Raw genomic sequence first — 12,388 nt, 5'->3', positions numbered from 1 at the left:
AAACTAGTAAAAATGAAGAAAACAAAAACAAAACTGAAGTAGCCTAGAGGAAAGCAAAGTGCCTTAAAAATGAGTAAGGGGACACCAAAAGCCCATCTGAATGGCAGGCAACAGTCCTTAAAAACCATCTTATGCATTTTCTTGTTTACTCTTGTGGGTTTGAAATTTACAAACAGCCCCCTTTCCTCCCCTCCTCGGATTATCCTAATGCACTATGAAATCACTATTCATACAGTAATCTTACTATCCTTTGTAACTTTCTTGGTGGCAACAAACAATACCCTAGCCATGTAAAGGGCAGACCTGGAAGTAGCCAGCTTTTCACTGGAGGACTCTTGCTTTTCTATAAAGGACCAGAACCTCGAGGCTGAATCTCTAACCAGAAAAGCCGGTTGACTGGGATTTCCTTGGAGGAGAGAGAACCCCTTGCTCCTGCTGTCACCATCCTCCCTCGCCCCTACCCCACATCCCTCCCAGCACAAAGGACACTGCCTGGCAAACTTTCCTCACTGTGTCTATCTGGCATAGAGTTGGCAGCAGCAGCTCCCTGCTGGTCCCCTAGCAGGATGGAGAGAAGCGGAGATCGCTCGGAACCACCACACCTATTAGCACGTGTGGAGATCACAGCCTGGGGCTCGGGGTGGAAAATGATGGGGGGAGGGGACGTTTATTATAGTCCCATTATGAACCTTAACCCTTTGCCAGCTGCGTCAGCCTGGGCTGTGGCTCCCCTCCGCCGGGTGACCGCTTTAAAGTAGCCTCAAGGTTTTCAGGGCGATTTTGCTCGACCTTTAGAGACAAAGGCGGTCTCTGCGATTGTCCCGCGGTGGCCACTTAACGGGGGGGGGGTCAATTTATGACGAAAGCTCACACACACACCCGTCCAGCACTGGCAGCCCCCACTGCTGGATGCCAGCCCTCCCCTCCAAGTGAGCCTGCCCTCCCCCGCCAAGGAGAAAACACTTACCCAGGGGGTGCGGGGCGGCGGACGCTAAGCCCCGACTCCTGCCCCTAGCCGCACGCAGGGATGGGGAAGGACGGGAGCAGGCTGGCTGCCCATCCACCAGCCGCTACCCCGGGCAGGAGGGGCTCCGTTCACGGAAAGGGCGGGGGGGGGGGAGATGGGGACGTGGCTGAGGGTTTTTTTTGGTTCAGGGTCCAGCCCCCCCCGTCCCGGGGGGGGGGGAGCGCGATACAATTTGCAGCAGAAAAAAAACCTCAAAGTCTCGGCCAAGCCCTAAGCGATGCTGGTTGCGGTGTCCGCTCCACACCCTGCTACTCAGCCAGACAGTCCCTCGCTTTGCCGCCGCTCCTGCCACCGCCGCCGTCTTCCCTCCTCCTCCGCCGCTGCGCTTTGTGCTGCCTGCAGCCAGCGTGCACCTGGTGTAAGCAAAGCGGGTCAGCTGATGGGCCGGCTCCTGATTGGCTGCCCCCCTCCCCTTTTACACTCCCCCCCAGGAGACCCAAGCCGGGCACCATCTGTAGGGGCTGGTAACAAAGGCGGGGAGCGTGCGCGGCTGTGCCGTGGGGCCCGCCAGGCAGGGCGCTCTGGCTGCTGCTGTGGGAACCAGGGGGCTGCAGCAGCATCTTCCCCCCTCCCCTTGTCTGGTCTGGTTTTGTCGGTGGGGAGCTGCCGCTGCTCCGTGGTGCGGGAGGACAATGCGAACCGGTGCGTGGGCAGCACAAAGGGGCCATGGCTGGCGCTGTGCAGCGGAGCGCTACGCTTAGCCGGAGGGGGTGTGTGTGTGTGTGTGTGTGTGTGTCACATTTTGCAAAGGAGCAATCCTGTGGGGAGCTCGGGGTGCGGTGCATTGTGTGTTGGGGCGGGGACCCCGGCATGGCTGCAAAGCAGAGTCATCTCACTAAGGAGGCGGGCTGCTGCTGGTGAGCTGGCGCAGGGCCCCGGATTCAGGGCTCCCCCACGCTTTGGTGTCTGAAGAGGGATGTGTTTGTCCCCCTCTCCCTCACGGTCACACTCATGCCAGGAGCGGGCCCCTGTCTCTCTTTGTCCCTAGGGATAGTTTTGGCTCTTGCTCCTGGGCCATTTCTGTACCCCTGGGCCTCTTCAGGCTCTCTCTTCTTTGTCCCCTGAAAGCCTGAGTGCTTTGCTGAGTGGCGGGGTTTGGCCAGGGTAAGGGGGGGACATGAAAATGGAGGGGGTCAGTCAAGTTTCAGACAAAGAAGGCGAGTATCTGTCTCACCCTGGGGTTGTTAATGATGTTAGGTCTGTGCAGCACCCTTATATCAAAGATCAGATTAGGAAAACATAAGTGCCAAGTTCTTCCCACAACCCAAGTGCTGCCCATGCATGAAGTTAAAAGTCAGATGCCACTCCTAGTTTAGAGTGAGCAGATTTTCATATGGGGTGCCTCTGCTTTCTTGTTTGGATCAGTCAAATAGTTACTAATGCTGATATTTAAATTGTCATTAGGCTTTGGTGCTAACATTCCTGGAAATGCATTGAGCCAATTCACATCTCTCTTTAAGCTGTTGGGAGTTTGTCTCTCAGGCAGAGATCACAGAACTGGTTGACATGCTGAAGGCTGTCTTTGCGCCCCTAAGGTCTAGAGACTAGAGACTTCCTAATTCTTTAAAAATGAGAGCCTAGATTCTAAAGCATAAGCTACATCTACCAGTGCACCCGTGACCTAGTGCCACTTGACTCCTGCCTTTCATCTAGATTGAATACAAAATGATGTATTTAATCAACAATATATGGAGGAGAGTAGTGCTACTGCTGAGATGTGGTGTGTTTTGAAGTACAATGGTGGCCACTGAAAATTCAGTCTTTGACAATCAGCACTATATTTATTTCCCATTCTGAGTATAGGGGCAAAAGCTTGTAGCACTCAAGACGCCACTGTGCAGTAACTGTTGGCCAATGCCGCTTTTTAAATAGCAACTGTTTTACTGCAAAAACTCATTGTATGTGAAAGCCATAAATGGAGGGCATTCCTAATTGAGGCACAAAGAGCATTTACAGGTTAGGGAAATTCTCTTACAGGAAAGTGAGACAACATCACTAGATGGTCCCATGCATTGACATGTTTTATTTGTACAGCTAGTACGAATATAAAAATTGTGTTTATTTATCATTTAAGCCTGAGAGCTAAATTACACAGCTGCTAATGAGCGCGTGTCATAACATTTCTTCCCAGATCTGGACCTTAGCATCCAAAATATGAGTGTTAGCATGAAAACCTCCAAGCTTAGTTACCAGCCTGGACCTGGTAATTGCTGCCACCAGCCAGGAATTATACAGTGCCTAGCTCACTGTGGTCTCCCCAAAACCTTCCCGGGGACCCCAAGACCCAGATTCCTTGAGTCTCACCACAAAGGGAAATAACCCACTTCCCTTCTCCCTCTTCCACTCCAGGTGTACCCTCCCTGGGTTCCTGGAGAGATATACAGATTCGAGCTCTGTGAATCTAAACAAAGGGATTCCACCCTCCCTGCTTCAAGTCCTTGAAACACAAGTACCGAGAGATCTAACCTCTCTCACCCAGAGGGTATGCAAAGTCAGGCTTAGTAAATCTAACACAAAGAGACATCCCCCCCCCCTTCGTTTCTTAGCCTTAACCAGTGAAAAACACTCAAACAGGTCTTAAAAAGAAAGCTTTATATAAAAAGAAAGAAAAAGGACATAAAATGGTCTCTGTAATAAGGTGACAATATACAGGGTCAATTGCTTAAAGGAAAAAAAATGAATAAACAGCCTTATCCAAAAATAATACAATTTAACACATTCCAGCAACTACACAGTATTGTCTTACTATCCTTGTACTTACAACTTGAAAACAGAAGATTAGAAAGCCTGGAGATAGAAAAATCACTCTCAGAGCCGAGAGGGCACAGACACAAGACAAAGAACAACGAACTCACACCCAAAACTTCCCTCCACCCAGATTTGAAAAAGTCTTGTTTCCTGATTGGTCCTCTGGTCAGGTGTTTCAGGTTACTGTTTGTTAACCCTTTTATAGGTGAAAGAGACATTAACCCTTAGCTATCTGTTTACGACAGCACGAACTGCTAAAAGTAATCGTGTATGCTAGTGTAAAATGTAACCTGTTTTCTTTGGTGTGAAGTGTCTGTTTCACACAGAACTGGGTGGAAGACCAGGGCTATATTTTCCAGCAGTCTCACTTTAAAGGTTGGAACTTTGCTAAAGAAGTTAGGAGGGCACAGTTATGGAGAGCAAGGTGTGGTTTCTTGCACCAGAGTGTGGTGCAGCTGAAAAAAACATTTCCAGCAGTGGGGCTTGTGTAAACTGTGTGTCGATTCCAGCAAAAAAAATCAGTAAAATGCTTCAGTTTGAAAAACTAAGAACAGAAACAGAAGGAACAAAGCAACAAAGGTTGCAGGATCTCATCAGCATGTCACTCATCAGTGCCACAGAGAACTTCAACTTTGACAAACCTTCACAGTGGGCAGACTGAAAGCAGTTTTTTTCAAGATTTCACATTGCAATCAAGCTCCACAAAAGAAACTGGAGATATACAGGTATCTCCTTTAATTTGTTATGTGGAAGCAGGGAGAGCATCTTTAAATCCTTTGACTTTACTGAAAAAATATGACTATGAAAGGATATGTTTGATGCATATGTTATACCTCAGAAAAATGTGGTTTATGAAAGACCATATTTTCACCAGAGAATTAAAAAACCAAGGAACACGTTGAATGTTTAATAAGAGTTCTGCATACATTGTCTGAAAACTCTGCTTTTGAGAATGCAAAACACACACATTTCAGAGACAGGTTATGATTGGGTTAACAGATAAAAATCTTTCGTGGCAGCTATCACTGAAGACAGACTTAACCTCAGCCACAGTTATACAGATAGCAGAGCAGTCTGAACTAGTCGAACAACAGAACAAAAGGCAGGAGCAACTTAAAAAAATGAGACTAGGTTAGAAGCTATAGACAAACACTTGAGTGTTAAAAGTCACTATCATAAACCCCCTAAGACAAGGAGGGAGAACTCCCAGGCTAAGAAAGACCAATTTCAGCTTAGGTGCATAAGGATGTGGAAAAAGTAATATCCTAAAGAGAGGATGCATGTCCAGCCAAAGGCATGTGGTGTAATAAATGCACAAAATATGGATGTTTTGTAGTTGTTTGCCACACCAAAGCAGTCAGGGAGCTGACTCATATTACAGACAATCAAGAGCCATTTCGGGGAGGGATCTTTCACCTGTGAAGACACAGAGCCTGTCTGGAGCGTGAAATTGAATATTCATAGAAAGGCTATTGGCTTTAAAATTAGACTTGATGTTGCAATCATCTCAGAAGGGACTTACAATCAACTTCAACCCCTCACAAAGCTGAAGTCAGCTGACACAGCCCTGATTAGCTCTGGATATATTCTGAACTGTGTGGCCCAGTTCACCACAGAAACAGTTTACAAAGACAAAAGCGTTGCTTTCAGAGTGTACGTGATCAAAGACCAACAACTATCTCACCTGCCATGTGGCAGCCATGATGAGTCTGCTGAGAAAAGTGGAAGAACTTGATGAAGGGTTTGTTATTGGACTTTTGAAAGGAGATTCAGTATAAATCAACTTAAGAGAATCCTAAACCATACAATGCACAAATCCCCCTACCAGGGAGATCTTGGAAAAGACGCTGCAGATTTATGTGAATTCAGAGGACATCACTGCCTTTTTGCTGTGAGCAACTTTTCCAATGTACTTGAAAGACGTAATATGCTGCAGTAGTAATGAGAAACTGAAGTGCACATTTGTTCATTTTGGTATTTCAGACAATTAGTGATGGACAACAGACCACAATTCACTGCAGTAGAATTTGTCATTCCAAGCAAAATATGACTGTGATCATATTATTAGCAGTCCACATTACTCACTAGCGAATGGAGAGGCTGAGAGAGCTGTACAGACAGACAAGAAAAGCCTATAACATGAGGATCCATTCCTTGCTCTTCTGAGTTACAGATCAACACCAGTAGTGATTACTGGATATAGTCCAGTACAACTTCTGATAGGAAGACAGCTAAGAACTATAGTTTGTTCCAGTTTTGGAAAAGAATTTCCAGAGTGGCCAGACATGAAAAGAGTAGCCAGATCAGATAAAAAAACCCTAAAAGACCGTATGAATACTTTTACAACAGATGTCATTCAGAGACTTGCCGGATCTAGAACCTGGTGCTTGTTTGTATCAAATTGGATGGAGAAAAAAGATGGACAACTGCTGCTGTCGTGAAGAAAAAGAATTCAGCACCCAGATTATATGCAATGAACACCGACAGAGGAGAGTTCAACAGAAACCATCAACATCTACAGTTTATTCCTTAGGAAGAACAATCGACAGAACAAACTCTACAGATGGCAGATGCAGAAGAAGACTCAAGGACTCAAGAGTGACCACAGGCAGTCATTGCAACTAATGGATATCCAGAAGACTGAGTTGTTACGTGCAGCACCGGTGCCAGTTTTTTTGGCGCCCTAGGAGCACGGCCATTTCGCCACCCCACACGCTGCTCCCGTGGCTCCGGTGGACCTGCCGCAGGCATTCCTGCGGAGGGTCTGCTGGTCCCGCGGCTGTGGTGGAGCTGCCGCAGGTGTCCCTGCGGCAGGTTCACCGGAGCCGCGGGACCAGCAGACTGTCTGCAGGAACGCATGCGGCAGGTCCACCAGAGCCGTCTGCCGCCCGCTCCGGCAAAATGTCACCCCCCAATAATCCTGCTGCCCTAGGCGATTGCCTAGGTCGCCTAAATGGAAGTACCGGCCCTGGTTACATGTTTGGGTCATGTAATTAGAAAACCAGTATGATTCAGCGATACTTAACCTACTGAACTTCAAAGATTTCCTGATAGTATAAATATAGTAAATGATAGGAATCTGGAGTTTTTAAAAGGGGGAGATGTTTGGAATGCTAAACTGTATTATACGATTTAGAGACTGAGTGGTACTGTCTGTAAAAACCTTATTTAAGCTAACCTCAGCCAAACTTGGCAGTGCATTAAAGGCTCTTACGATGAACACATCTGGTGTGTATCTCACTCAGAAAAATCTCTGTAGCCAGTCCATATTTCATACAGGAACATGACAGGGCCTATGAAGCTTGTCTACTCACTCGTGTAGCTCCTTAGCAGGTCAATCCTACTCCTTCTTCCAAGACATCACAAGGTCATCTTGCAGTCCCAGAAGTTCAGCTGTACCTTACAGGTGGTGGGAAGGTAGAATTTATGAAGGTCATGTACTCACTACTTGCCACAGACCTCAGTTCATGGATGTTCCATTCACACTGCCGTGTAACAAGGTTTTGGATGATGGGCTATACAGAAGCTATGCATTGACAAAGAATTACTCACATGCGCTTTGCCTAGCTTTTGGAGCAAGTATTTTGGCGATGTTGCCAGTTCTTACGATTTTATCACAAGTATTGTGATAGTTGATGTTTTTCTTAAAGCTCCAGCTCCTGCAATCAAGCTATTATGTGAGAATCTCAGCTTTCATTAAAAAGAGAGGGAGAGAGCATTTCTAGCCCTCAGGATTGCACAGGAAAACTTGAAAACATGAAATCTAAAGGCTCAAAACCCACAAAGCAAATTAAAGAACCTAAAATGTATTATTTATTAAAATCTCACAATTTTAAAGCCAATCCCATGATTTTGGGCCTGACTCATGATTTTTAAATCAGGGTTCTCAACACTGCTTTTGTGAATAGCTGCTGATTTAAATAAAAACAATAACAAAACCTTTCATACTGTAAACTGTAAATAAATACATTTGCATGGTAGACATTGACAGTAATTGTTGCTGGGACCTTGTTCATGCCCTAAGCAATGTCTGATGGCACAGAAAAGGATTTATTTTCAGACTAGTAATACAATACTCTATGCAGCCCCCTCCCTGACTTTCCTACATGCATGCTACTGAAATTTTTCTCTGAAAAGACACCATACCACTAAGCTGCTTAACTTTCTGAGTCTGTGCATAATTCTCATCTCTGAACTATGTTGTGACTCTCTATTGCCTATTTCCATAAGGAGAACCCCTAGTGTTATCAATGGGAATTCCATACAAGAAAGGAGGGCAGCATATTTCACACAGATCCTCACTGCAGGGTTCCGGAGCTGTATGTCACAACAGTATTTGCTGTGAACTGGAGTGAAGAGAAATAAGTCTCTAAAATGCCCAGTGGTTTGTTGGGATTTTTGCAAGATAAATATGAATGTTACTGAAGACTGATTTGCAAGTTAAGTAGAGAAATAAGTATTGAAATTTGCATTTTATGCTTACAGGTTCCTTAGCTTGAATGACATTTTATATTAGTGAAATGAAACACTACTAGGTTTTCTTTTGACCCAATTTTCTAAACTGTTAGCATGTATTTATGTTCAAAATTGCCTGATTTGTGCATGCAGTTACTATGACAGCCTATGCAAATTACCTGTAAGTAACTGTAGGCCAATGACCAATTATATGTATAACTGGTCATTAGCACACAGTTTACCTGGGTATGCATGTAGATATAATAATTGCATGCACAAATGACATATGCAGTTGTTTGCAGAATTTTGCACCTCTTACCTGTTAAACTCCTTGTCATGTGTATAGAGTTTCCAAAATCTTTTTTGAGTGTATATATGTTGAGTGCACCAGTCCCATGGTGCTTAGATTCCAAATGCAAGACTTAATGTCTCAGGGCTTGTCTACATCACAAAGTTGCAGCGCTGGTGAGGGGGTTACAGCGCTGCAACTTAGGAGGTGTACACATCTGCAGGGCATCACCAGCGCTGCAACTCCCTGTTTGCAGCGCTGGCCGTACTCCCGTTTTGTCTCGGGTGTAGAGGATCCAGCGCTGGTGATCCAGCGCTGGTAATCAAGTGTAGACACTTACCAGCGCTTTTCTTGACCTCCGTGGAATAAGCAGGTATCCCAGCATACCTGAGGAAGCCTCTGGTAATCAAGCTGGTCTCCTTCCCCGGTTTGCTCTCGCGTTCCCCGAACCCCGAGCAAGCAGGTCTCCTTCCCTGCGGTTTGCTGGGTGGTTCCGGGAACGCGAGAGCAAACCGCGGGGAAGCTGGTCTCCTTCCCCGGTTTGCTCTCGCGTTCCCCGAACCCCCGAGCAAGCAGGTCTCCTTCCCTGCGGTTTGCTGGGTGGTTCCGGGAACGCGAGAGCAAACCGCGGCGAAGCTGGTCTCCTTCCCCGGTTTGCTCTCTCGTTCCCCGAACCCCCGAGCAAGCAGGTCTCCTTCCCTGCGGTTTGCTGGGTGGTTCCGGGAACGCGAGAGCAAACCGCGGTGAAGCTGGTCTCCTTTCCTGGTTTGCTCTCGCGTTCCCCGAACCCCCGAGCAAGCAGGTCTCCTTCCCTGCGGTTTGCAGGGTGGTTCGGGGAACGCGAGAGCAAACCACGGTGAAGCTGGTCTCCTTCCCCGGTTTGCTCTCGCGTTCCCCGAACCCGAGCAAGCAGGTCTCCTTCCCTGCGGTTTGCAGGGTGGTTCGGGGAACGCGAGAGCAAACCGCGGCGAAGCTGGTCTCCTTCGCCGGTTTGCTCTCGCGTTCCCCGAACCCGAGCAAGCAGGTCTCCTTCCCTGCGGTTTGCAGGGGGGTTCGGGGAACGCGAGAGCAAACCGCGGCGAAGCTGGTCTCCTTCCCCGGTTTGCTCTCGCGTTCCCCGAACCCCCCTTGAAGCCGCCCAACAGCGCTGCAGTGTGGCCACATCTAACACCACTTGCAGCGCTGGTTGCTGTAAGTGTGGCCACTCTGCAGCGCTGGCCCTATACAGCTGTACTAATACAGCTGTAACAACCAGCGCTGCAAAATTGTAGATGTAGACATACCCTCAGTTTTGACCTAAAAGGACCATTTTCTCTGCTGATTGGGGTTGTATTATTTCTGCAATGAGCTCTCTTTGTGAAGAAGAGGACTGGCTGGCCAAAATGTTGCTGCCTCTATTGAGGAAAGGCTGGTGCAAACAGTTGCCGTGTCTGTTCTTTAAAGGAGTCAAGACATGAATACATCTTGATCTCCTGCTGTAGGGAGTTCTAGAACCAGGACCTGAAACAATACTGAGATGTGTTTTTTAAAGCAGGTCATTCATTTCGGACAAGTACCACATCTCTTATGTTTTATTAATTTTGCAGCTTTTCTTTTTGATTGATGCATCCTTCCCCAAATGATTTATGGTATGAATGTTTCATGAATGAAGAGTGCTAATCTTATTTCATCATTTTACGATAAAACCTCATAAGCTTCTCAGAAATCGTGGTTTGCCTTGAAGAAAATTAAGTTTAATTGCAGCTCTATCATTTATATCTACCCTAAGAACAGAAGTCATGACAAATAAAGCATGAAACCTGTTTCACCAGATTCCCATTATGTGCTATTAGCAGAACATGCATTTTTGGAATATCTGGTACAAGAGATGAATCATTACTTTTCACTGACAATAAAAGTCCACTTCTCAAATTTCATGGTATTATAGGGCCAGAATATATAAGGCTCAGTGATTTACTATTTATTTTGCGTTTCCTAGAGGGGCACTGCAGACTGAGGTAAACTATGTGTGTGTCTGTCTACTCAAGTAATTAAATGGCCCCTATTTCAGTCACAGCTGAATGGCTCAGGCAGGACTGGCGCTAGGGTTTCTCGCTGTCATAACCTTAGACCCAGATTTGGACCTTAGCGTCCAAAATATGGGGGTTAGCATGAAAACCTCCAAGCTTAGTTACCAGCTTGGACCTGGTACTTGCTGCCACCACCCAAAATATTAGAGTGTTTTGGGGCACTCTGGTCCCCCTGAAAAACCTTCCCTGGGGACCCCCAAGACCCAAATCCCTTGAGTCTCACAACAAAGGGAAATAATCCTTTTTACCTTCCCCCCTCCAGGGGCTCCTGGAGAGATACACAGACACAAGCTCTGTGAATCCAAACAGAGTGACTCCCCCTCTCCGTTCCCAGCCCTGGAAACAAAAAGCACTTTCCTCTTCACCCAGAGGGAATGCAAGATCAGGCTAGCAAATTCAACACACACAAATCTCCCCCTGATTTCTTCCTCCCACCAATTCCCTGGTGAGTACAGACTCAATTTCCCTAAAGTAAAGAAAAACTCCAACAGGTCTTAAAAGAAAGCTTTATATAAAAAGAAAGAAAAATACATACAAATGGTCTCTCTGTATTAAGGTAACGAAATACAGGGTCAATTGCTTAAAAAAATATTGAATAAACAGCCTTATTCAAAAAGAATACAAATCAAAGCACTCCAGCACTTATATTCATGCAAATACCAAAGAAAAGAAACCATATAACTTACTATCTGATCTCTTTGTCCTTACACTTAGAAACAGAAGAGTAGAAAGCAGAAAACTACTTCTCCAAAGCTCAGAGAAAGCAGGCAGACAGGCAAAAGACTCAGACACAAACTTCCCTCCACCCAGAGTTGAAAAAAATCCAGTTTCCTGATTGGTCCTCTGGTCAGGTGCTTCAGGTGAAAGAGACATTAACCCTTAGCTATCTGTTTATGACACTCGCGCCCTAGGCACACGGCCATTTCGCCGCCTCCTGCGCTGATCCGGTCCATTGGAGTCGCGCGAGCAGCCAACCACCCGCAAGCATGACTGCGGCAGCTCCACCGGAGCCGCAGAGCAACGGACCCTCCGCAGGCATGCCTGTGGCAGGTCAGCCGGAGCCGGCGATTGCCTAGGCTGCCTAAATGGTAGCGCCGGCCCTGCTCACAGGTAATAAAAACTGGAAATTACAGGAATAGTCTCTCTTTTTCTTATCAGCCTGTAGGATGAATACCTTGATTAGCTTATAGGTTTGTGTGCATGCAACATCATGTGTATGAAGAACATATTCAAGGGAAGCTAAATCAAATAGATGAGATTTGCATTTAGCTGTGAAAGAGATGAGATTGGAAGTTATTTCTCTCTCTTATGGGAGTGAGTTCTGCAGTTTGCCTCCAGATCCATGTCATCTGAAAATTCTGGCTCCTGATTCTCTAGTTTCTCCCTTTCTGGTCTATGGTTTCAATGTTCCAGGGGGATGTAACAATCACGGAAGGGTCAGAAGAAGTAATAATCTCTCCAGTAGCTGGGGCCAACCTACAAAGGGTTATGAATATGAGATCAGAGATCTTGAACTGGACCCTATTCAATATGGAGAGTTGAGTACCAGGCTGATGTGCTTGTGGTGACCTATGTTGCTAAGAAGATAGGCTGTTGCCTATGGTAGGTTTTTCAGGATGTGTGACTCCATTCTTAGATACATAACAAGCAAGCTTGGATCTCTGTGGCCAGGTCTGCATCCAGTAGGATGTGGTAATATGTTTAGTAGGGCTGTCAAGCAATTAAAAAAATTAATTGCATTAATCACAGTTTTAATCGTACTGTTAAACAGAGCAGTTAAACTCCTGTTAAACTCTTTTT

At 46.2% G+C, this 12,388-nt stretch overlaps 2 protein-coding genes across 4 annotated transcripts in view; one reads left to right on the top strand and one right to left on the bottom strand.

The window, feature by feature from the left end:
* The window catches only part of LRRN1 (leucine rich repeat neuronal 1), a 36,046-nt gene extending 34,859 nt beyond the window's left edge, over positions 1-1,187 (bottom strand). The window contains exon 1 of the mRNA XM_050957364.1: positions 968-1,187. The gene's annotated coding sequence lies outside the window, so the exon portion shown is untranslated. The remainder of the gene's footprint in view (positions 1-967) is intronic.
* Positions 1-9,003, top strand: part of SUMF1 (sulfatase modifying factor 1) — a 353,454-nt gene extending 344,451 nt beyond the window's left edge. For 2 of the 3 annotated variants that reach the window (XM_050957526.1, XM_050957523.1), the window contains one exon: positions 8,852-9,000. The gene's annotated coding sequence lies outside the window, so the exon portion shown is untranslated. Of the gene's footprint in view, positions 1-8,851 lie in introns of all 3 variants that reach the window. The other variant, XM_050957524.1, reaches the window with a different exon arrangement.
* The last annotated feature ends 3,385 nt before the right edge of the window (positions 9,004-12,388 follow it).

This window comes from Gopherus flavomarginatus, chromosome 6 (assembly GCF_025201925.1).
Source record: "Gopherus flavomarginatus isolate rGopFla2 chromosome 6, rGopFla2.mat.asm, whole genome shotgun sequence".
Taxonomy (NCBI): Eukaryota; Metazoa; Chordata; order Testudines; family Testudinidae; genus Gopherus; species Gopherus flavomarginatus.
This window is presented reverse-complemented; position numbering and strand designations above follow the sequence as displayed.